The sequence below is a fragment of the Cyprinodon variegatus genome, unplaced genomic scaffold (genome assembly GCF_000732505.1).
Source record: "Cyprinodon variegatus isolate N-32 unplaced genomic scaffold, C_variegatus-1.0 Scaffold922, whole genome shotgun sequence".
In the NCBI taxonomy this organism is placed as follows: Eukaryota; Metazoa; Chordata; class Actinopteri; order Cyprinodontiformes; family Cyprinodontidae; genus Cyprinodon; species Cyprinodon variegatus.
The window spans coordinates 217,564-227,721 of NW_015151375.1; positions in this window are offsets into that span (position 1 = coordinate 217,564).

A 10,158-nucleotide genomic window follows, 5' to 3' on the forward strand; every position below is an offset into this window, starting at 1 on the left:
AAAATCAGAGTCCAAACTTCAAAAATATCGGAGCATTGTTAGTATTCAGCTTCCTACTGTGCACATTGATCCAGCCTCAGCAGTGTGTTTCACTCTTACGTAAGCCGGTAACACGAAGCAGACTTATTAATGATTAACCCCAAGGAAAATATTTGTGTCTGTCTATTCAAGTTGTTAACCAAAACAGGTAGGCTCTGCTCTTTTTAGACAATCAGGAGAAATGAGAGAATCACACACAAGAAAAGAACAGAACACAAAACAGGAACTGGAGCTGTAATATCAAAACACACAGTTTGAATGTTTGACATGAACCTCAGCAAAAACAGCTTCAAGATCTCCTTTAATAAACCAAATAATAATAATTATAAATAAATAATTAATAACTATACTTGCCCAGGCAAGATACCTATTATATGATAAAGATCCTTAGTTTGTTTTGGACTCAAGAGAGGAGAAGTGGGTGGATTCTGGTCTGTTTCTGTTGTGAGTGGTGTTTCAGGGATGACTCAACCCCAGAGGATCTGGGTTGCATATCTGCCTCAGCAGTGGTAGAAAAAGTACTTTGAAACGGTACTTAAGTACAAGTACAAATAAACACTCTAGTTAAAGTATCACATTAAAATTTGTACTTAAGTAAAAGTAATAAAGTACTTGCTCTTAGAAATTGGTAAAGTATTAAAAGTATTTTCTTTTCTTTGCAACTTTTATGTTTGTCTCCGGTTCAACGCACCAGAATCCAATAATTTGACAATAGATAGAACTCTAAGAATTTCCTGCATCATTCAGAAAAGTAAAAATTCCAGGACATGAAACATCAAGGAGAGTGTTCCCCATTTCTGGATCCAGGTTCCTTCCTTTTGGTAGCAGTTGCAATGGGAGCAAGATATTGTTGGATATGAGTGATGTGAATTTCAGTCAGAATTTTTACAAATTGGAAAACACTTTACAGAATCAAATTAAGCATTAACAGCTAAGGACATAAATCATGATAATAATTTTGGACATTGAGGATCATTATCCATGTTTCATCCCAAAGGCCCAGATCTCCACAATTAAAAGTCATAATGGCTGACTAATCAGAACACACATTTCTCTGAGTTTCAGAACTTACAGAGCAGGGCTGGCGAGGAAAGTCTCCCTATGTGTGGGCTGCATGGAAGAAAGAAAACCTCTCCTTTACTGTGAGCATGCCATGCTAAGCTGCCACTGGATGAAAACTCAAACCTTCCAAAATGGACAGAGTTATAACTGAGGGACAAATTCTAATTGAACAAAATGTCTTTTGATGATTTTGATCATTTCATGTGTTTACTGATGAGTATAGACAAACCTAACAGGATGGATTGCATGGTACGCTATGCTACAGTGATATCTTTTGAGCTGTTGTTGAAGCTTGGACAAGTATTATTTCACTAAGGGTTTAAACACTGATATATTGTTAGTTTTGATATGTTTATCATGCGCTCATTACATTCCGATGATAAAATTATGACCAAAAGTAATTTAATGCAATCCTCATGTCTATTCGCTACTAGCTCATTCAAACAGGGTAAAGAATCATTTAACTAAAGGTTATTTGTTCCCGATTAAGCAAATCAATAAAACATTACTTGGCCAAATAATGTTTTATTCACCTCATGGATTTGCATTGTCAATTGGATTGAAAACATCTAAATCACTCTAAATTAATGAAAAGTTAATTTGATCACGTCCCAAACTCTTCAAGATAAACTGTGGTTTCAAAACACAACATTTCTTCTTAAACTGTGTTCAACCATATTTTCCATTCGTCTTTGAAAATAATAGTTTAGTCTAGTTCACTAGTTTTTAGTCAAAAATGTTTAACTGTAATATGTTTCACTTGGATCTGAATGATTTGTGTTAGTAAACTCTATTTTTAATGGAAGTTGTGGTGAATTTTTTCGGCATATGTGTAGAATTACCTGTTTGACCATGATTTGAGCTCGAGTCACTCATTTATTGGTCTAACACACAGACAGTATGGCATGTGTTCAAAGACAATTTATGAAAGTCCGAATAACATCTGATTAAATAAGATATTTACCATCCCCACTGAGTTGGGCAATAAACATCTTAAAGTATCAAAACACTCATGTGCTACCCAGCCTTTTTGTTAAGGTCAAGTGTAGTATCTTTTCTTATCAGTTTAACATTTGATATGTCCCCTGTCCGAGGACCATATATTAAATTGCTTTTTGGAAAAGTGAGATGGAAAAAGGGCTTGCTCTGCCCACTCTATGCATCAACCTGGTATTGCAGTACTTTAGGGAGTGGCGGCCTAGGGGTTAGGGTATTGTGCTTGGAATCCAGAGATTCTGATTTCAAGCCCCACTCCCACAGACTGCCACTCTGGGTCCTTTAGCAAAGACCCTTAACCCAACACTGCTCCTCCAGCGCCACACAATGGCAGCCCACTGCTCCCCAGGGGAAAGGTTAAATCCAGAGAGTTTATTTTGTTGCTTTGTACTTGTTACAGTGTAATGACAATACAAAGCTGAAAATTCTAATATATATTTAATTTGAAATGACTGTAGAGTAAAATGGCTTCTAGCCTCTCAAGCAACTAAGAAATACCTTTATACCTTTAAGTGTAAATAAATTTACACTTAAAGGTATGAAGGACGATCTTTTACTTCCAGGTGGATCATCTAAATAAGTGGTCGTCCTAATTTTCAATCATTCTGGTGATATGTTTACGTAAGGCCATTCTACATGCTCATCCCGTTAGCTGTCTTTTTTGTGCATGCGCACTTTAAGCCGTATATCTGTGTGAAGGAACGGTTTCAGACAATTATTGAAGGTCACATTTCTTACCGCGGCTCTTTGAAAATGGCAGAGGGTCGTAAGAGAAAAGTGTCTACGAAGTGCATGTGAAGAAAAGAAACGACTCAGAAGAGGTAGATATATCCCAGAATGCTTTGTGCTGAGATCTCTTTGCTGTCCCAGAAGCCTGCTGTCGCTATTAGACAGCAGCAACTAATAACAGAGATGGTGCAGGCACCGTGCAGTGAAGGAGGAGTTAGGTGACCAACGGAGCAAAAAGCTGGGATCATCTGTAAGAACTGTCAATTAACTGAGTTTGCTATAAAGTCCACTATATAGTCCCCTCTGTATGTTGAAACAGTAAACTTATGAGCTATGAGAACAGCACATTTTAAACAGGGCATGCACAAGAAGGAATGGGCTTGTGCATGCTCTTGCACGCGGATATTTTTTTTTTTTGGAAAGGGTGGGTCTTTTAAAAAATCCTCCACAATACCTTTAAGTTAAGAAATAATTTATTTACACCTGAGTGAAGTTGCCCCCCCTTCTTTAAATCAGACAAAATTGGTGTCAAATGTTTGTGCCGCTATAATTTTAAAGATATAAAGAAATGTTTCTAGAGGTCATCAAAGGTCAACCAGCCACCCCATCTTCTTCAAATCAGACAAAATGGGTGTCAATTAAATCGACTCCGTTTGTGCTGGTTTGTGCAGCAAAAATTGTCATTTGTGCTATTTTGGCTTTTACGATATTAAAGTAAAGGTAAAGGTCAAAAGGTCAAACAGCCCCCCCACATTTATGAAATCAGACAAAATGGGTGTCAATTAAATCGACTCCGTTTGTGCTGGTTTGTGCAGNGCTATATAAATAAACTGAATTGAATTGAATCTGCGAGTGAAACCTTGAAAGCTCACGAGATCAGGATGGTCTCACAAGGCTAGCGGCTCACCAAGGGAATGACTTCTTTAAGAGACTCTCCCTCCGGTCCGCCTCTTTAAGTTCTGAAACTTTGCAAGCGGCCTGTTCTACAGCAGTTCGGTTATGAGATGTCACCCATCATGACTTAGCCGTGGTCGTTCTGTAGATCTGGGCCTTTGAGCCTGGGTCTCCATGGGGGTGTCCTCTTCCAATGTGAACCTCCAAGCAGCTTCGCCAAAAGAGGAAGTAATCCTCTGTGCTGTGGTCTTCTACTGCTCTCTGCCCCGTGGGGGGGGCCAAGGCACACCTCTGTGTGTGTGTGTGTGGGGGGTGGTCAGGTTTCATTTGCATTTTTACTTCCTTTAAATCAGTTTAATGTCATTCATATATTGCCATTTTAAAACACACGTCTTCTCAATGTACCTCACACGGTCAATTGTTGGTTACCTTTTGTTCTTTGAAATGAATCAAAAAATTTATGTAATTTGTGTGACATATGTGAGTTAATCTTAATTGAATGCTGAATGCTCACTGATAGGTTATTCCAGTCACTCATTTCCTATTTTCATCAAGCTGCTCATCTTATAATCAAAGATGAGCAGCTTGATTATAAAGGTATAATCATTTTAAAGAATATACATAATAACAGTGACTAATGAATGGTCCATCCCGCTAGAAAGCGTCCGGCTCACAGGTCCGGGCGGCCATCTTTACCACTGACCAGAGAGCTAAAAGCAAATTTCTAATAGTTTTAAATTAAACTTAATATTTTGGAAGCCTTTGGTTTTGCTCTTTGGTTTTTGTAAAGCTGATTTTATTTTGCTTCATTCACAGCAGTTTTATTAGTCGACTAGAATGAGTAAATCAATTGACAGTAACAACAGTAGCAGGCCTTCAAAATCGCCCTTCCCAGCCGAATGGCAGCCAAGTTCCCTGCAACTCCCAGCAAAATCCCCTCCAACTTCCAGCCACTGGCCTTCTCCTGGGCGTGCATATTATTTAACTCTGACTCCACCCTTTCACTGAATTACAGGGTCTTTAGATCTTAATGTCCACAAATCATGACAGAATATTTTAGTTAAAAGATTAATGTTTAAAAAGGAACTGTAGGGGACCAGCCAAGGAAAGCGGGGAAAATTTGAATGGCTACTACTGTAATGTGTGCAAACCCATGACTTAAATAGACTTCCACTGAATTAATATTCATCAGACAGACAGACAGGTAGATGGAAAGACAGATCTCTTTATCCTCTATTTGAGCTCACAACTTAATTACAATTGTTCCAATAAGACAAGCAAAGGTTATATTTCCTGTTTTTCTTCATCTTTTGTTCAACATGTTTCCCAACAAAGGGCATAAATTGGGAGCAGCCCTGAGGGACGTTTTGGGACTTAAATGAAAACAGAAAGGCTGCTTTACAGAGAAAAACGAGGAGCTCAGAGACACAAGGCAAAACAATCTGTGACCCAAGGTTAGAATGAGACGTTAGACAGGTCTGAGAAATTGCAAAATACTTCAATATCTGAAATGTCTGATGGAAAAACGTTAAAGAGACATTCCAGATGTTTGCCCTCTATTTCTTTTGTCTGTTTGAAAGAACCGAGAGGATGTATGAGAAAAGGACAGAGGAGCCACTGAGGGTTTAAAGCTTACGGATTGAAAACACACCTCTAGCAAAAGGGGTAAACACTGACATTAGAAGATTACCTAATACCAGTGAATAGATAACGCCGCAGCAGAGAAAAGCTGTTTTCATGATGCATTCACAGAAGCAAGAAAAAGAAACAAGGTGCTTTATCTGTTTTTCCAGCCTCTTTCTACACCTGACCATGAATCAGATTAACAACTGTAGGTCAGAGCATCCTGTCATAACACAGACTTCACACGTCTACGGCCATTTCACTGCTGGACTGGACGTCCAAACAACAGCTGGACGTAAACAAGCCACAGTGTCACCAAAGCAGGCCGAGAACAAGGATGCCCCCCGACAGCAAGGTGAGAACATGGAGTGGGCCGCCGCCGGTTCAACTGCTGCATTAAACACAAAGCAGGAATAAAGATGGAGGACTGCATTCACCTTTAGCTGCACTTTAATCAGCAGCTTAATGACTTTAACCTTTAGGAAATACGGAAAATATGAGCTTCACTTTATATTTGTGTTTACACCTTCAAGCTTTCTCTGGTTCTTTTCCTGAGAACAGATCACTTGGTGCAAACTCTTTAAATAACACTTCGTAATGTTTATGTATTCAATAACAAGGAGGCATGAGAACAGATTTAGTAAGAAATTATAATCATACTCAGATCAGAGAATTTGCTTAGAGTTAATGATGGCAGCACTTAACAACCAGGCTCACATCTCATGGGAGTGGCCCCGAATCCCAGTTAGAAAACTCCAGTCCGCCCCATCATCACAATCTTGGCACCATAGTCTGCGTTTTATTCCTTTATTATCTCTTATCAGATCCACCTGTTCTTGCTGCTATTTATGCCACCGGATCCCAGCCAGTGGTTCCAGATTATTGGAGCTTCTAGCGAGTCTAATTCTAGTGTTTCTGTATGTGTTTGTTCTGCCTGATCCTGACCTTTTTCTGCCCCCTGGCTACTGAGTTTTGGTCGCCCCTGTTCTGCTCTGTTTTTACCAATCCTGTGTGTCCGGACTGTTACCTGGATTTCTTCTGTTTTCGACCTTGGATCTGTCTTCTGACCACGTCTTGGATTGTCCTTCTGGATCCCTCAGTTCCTCTGAGTGCTCTGGCTGCTGCTCCTCGTCTCTCCTGGGTCTCTGGTACAGGCTCAGTTTCAAGCTGCTGGTCCAGCTCCAGTGGACTTCACTCCTTCTTCTGGGCTCAGACTGAACTGTGCCAGGTTGGTGACTTTCACGCTCACAGTTGTTCCCCGTTTCAGAAGTCACTGACCTGAGTCTTTATCCCCGCAGTGTTTCCAGTGAGCCACCTGAGCAGACCAGCAGCTGCACGCAGCTTTTTATTAAAATCCTTTGAAGTAGCCCCTGTCTGTCTACTATGAATTCTGGGTCCAACATTCTGAGCCTTTCATTTGCAAAGGAGGAGACATCCATGGCTCCAGTCTAACCAAAATGTTACACTCTCATTCTTACAGAGGTGTCAAGTAACAAACTACAAATACTTTGTATATATATATATTTTTTTTTTTAATGTGGAGAGGTATTTTCAAAGATCGAAATCCTCCTCTATGCCTTTAAGTACAAATGTTGGCTATCTATACTTTACTGGAGTAATTTTGTTTCAGACAAAATTTCACTTCTACTCCTTAGAATTTTTTGCAATTATCTCTACTTTCTACTCCTAATATTTTAAATATAGACTCGTTAGTTTTGTTTTCTTTTAAGCTCAATGTTATGGCCTGGTATTTAAAAAGAATAAAACAATTAAACAATAATAGTAATTTAACTTTGTTGATCTCACACTGGAGAGATTCCCTCTCTGCATTTAACCCCTCCCCTCGGGGAGCAGTGGGCTGCCATGGCGTGGCGCACGGGGAGCAGTGTGGAGTTAAGGGTCTTGCTCAGGGACCCAGAGTGGAGGCTGTGGGGATGGAAGCCGGTACTGCAACCTTCTCAGAGCACAGAGCGCTGCTCTAACCACTAGGCCCCTCCCACTATTCCGTTTCATCCAGACAATTAATCTCTTTGTGGTTGGACTCGGTGCTGCCCCAACTTGTTGCTCAACACAAACCAAAACAAATAGTTTTTCCAGATGATGCAAAGTTAAATGTGACGCTGTTACCATTAATGAATATCTATGGGAGTTATCATCCAGAATTGTTGACAAATGTTCGTTTAATAGGGTAGAGCAGCAAAGTTTCTGGCATTAACATTTTTTCCTGCATTACTTTGACTTTTCATACCTTAAGTAGTTTTTAAAATGGTACTTTTACATTTTTACTGGAGTAAAAAGCTGAGGTTGATCCTCTAACTTCTATAAAAGTGGTTTTAAACAGTAGAATTTATACTAATAAACATGAATATTTTTAACACCTCTGGTTATGTACATCATGAAGATTATAACTGTATATCCTGATAGAGGAAATGTCCTAATTAGATAAACTACTTGAAAAACATTAGTTCTGACAGACAACAGGCAGCTAATATAAAGTAACACATCATCAATGATGATAATCCTAACACTGATGATGTCACACTTCTGAGAATGATGCAACTCTTCTCCAGTGCAACACATTTACAGAAAATACAGCAGGTTAAAACAGCAGCTCTGTGCATCCTCTCTGCTTCATCCAACGCCGACCAGTTTCTTCTGCTGGCCAGAGCCTCAGCAACCAGCACAAGCAGCACTGAGCGCCCTCTGCTGGCAGACTCCAAACTAATGCAACAGAATATAACTGTGGTCTGTGACCAGAATGTGTCCTTAGACAATAAAATAAAATTGGGGGCTAATATTTTAATGATCTTAACTATTTAATAGTGCCACAATGACGGGAACACAAGGAGCATAGAGATCGGAGTCAGGACTGGGATTTGGAGCAAACAGAACCAGATCAATGGTGGAAGAACCAGTAGCTGGTGGAGGACTTCCACAGGCAGGGGGGGATTTAACAGTAGGCAAAACTAGGCAGTTGCCTAGGGCCCCAAGTTCCTGCGGGCCCCATAAAACTCCTTTTACATGTATGGTTAATGCAACTATTCCTTATTTATTCACATTAATTATGTTTTTTGATAAAAATCCTTTGGCTAAAATGCCATCAGAACGCTGATAATATTAAGTGTGTCTCAGCCCCCCCCTTCAGTGTCCACCATATTGGATCAGTCCATTTGCTGCACATGTTCAGAAAGGTCCAAACAGACAGCAGCAAACCATTTGAAAACAAACCATGCAAAGAGCAGTGTTGCCAACTTAGCGCTTTAGTCGCTATATTTAGCCACTTTTCAGACCCCTCTAGCACTTTGATTTCTAAAAAGCTCCTAGCGCCAAATCTAGAGACTTTTTTCTGCTACTGGAGACTTTGGAGACAACATCTAAAAGCAGCGAACTCTGCTCTCCAGAGCGAGTAGATTGGTAACCCCGCCTCCTGCTCTCCTCTATCTTGTCTGCTGTCATGATTCATGCAGCTATTATTTCATCCAAATGAAAAATGGAGAACAGATAAGCAGATCATGGCTTGTCTACAGTGAAAAGAAGGACTGGGTTATTTACTTTGGCCTTTTTGGAAACACAGGAAGGAGCAATCAGCTAAGTGAGCTTAGTGCTTGGAAAAAATCTTTCATTCCTTTAGAGACAGCATTAATGGGCACATTACCAATATGAAAAGAAAAGGGACAAAAGAAAACAGAGATTAATATGAATAGAGGGACAAAACGTAGGGTTACAATGACCAAATTTCCTAAATCCGCTCCTGTGCACAGGTCTGCAACTGGTGAGCATTCAGGGTGAGGACATCTAGGCTGTGCAGAGCTTGGGGTGAATTGGGTTCACTAGAAAAATAAATGAACTGGTTCCAAGATGCGAAAGCAGTCTACAAAATGGTGGAGGCTGTAATCCAGAGTCCTCCATGTCTGAGAGGGAAGCTGATGCTGATCTGAAGCGCTGTGAGGAGAACAGTGGCTAAGCTATCATCCCTGATTGGATAACACCCCCCACCCCCCCATGGAGCAGCCTTTGATGGCGCTCAGCAGCTCCTTCATCCACAGCGCTGAAGGAGACACTCAGAAGGTCTTTCCTTCCAGCTGCTGTCAGATTCTTCACCAAAGGTGTCGCAGCCATTTTCTTCATCTTTTTTTCTTCTGCTTCATCTTCATTTTTCCACTTTCTCTTGTGACAACATACATAGCTCTGATAAATGTTTATTCAATTTAATCTCCTTGTTGTACATCCAGAGTAACCACAATAAAAAATAAAATGTTTTTAATTAGATTTTTCGATCTATTTCCATCATTTTTCTGTTCAACATATTTCCCGCTCCGTCTCTTTGTTCTGCTGTAGATCAAATGTCTGCAGGCTGCTTGCTCTGCAGCTCAGCTACGACCGTTCGAAACCGTTCCAAATTCAGGCCCTGAGGATGGCTACAGAGGGCTGTTAAATAATGGAGGCTGGGCTTTCAATCCTGCTTCTAAACTTTCAGCCAGGAGCTGCATTATTAAGACTTCTGAGATAAAATAAATTAGAAACCAGAATTTAAAATAATCAAGAAGAACAATTTAAACAGTTTATTTTATTCTCATAATTTAACTAACATTTCTGACAGTAAGATAAGAAATTCTCAAGCAGAGAAAAACATTGTTCAGTTTTATAGAGTGCCTCCCTCTTTTAGCTGTAGCTAATAAAACTAAGAAATTCCAGTTATTCAGTTTTTGTTCAGTAAAGTACTACAGCTGTCTTTCTGGGTCGCGTATCTTTATTTATGATTTGTTAGTTAGTGCTACTGTTTGGCTGTGACTCCATCCTGGAGAGAAATATCAG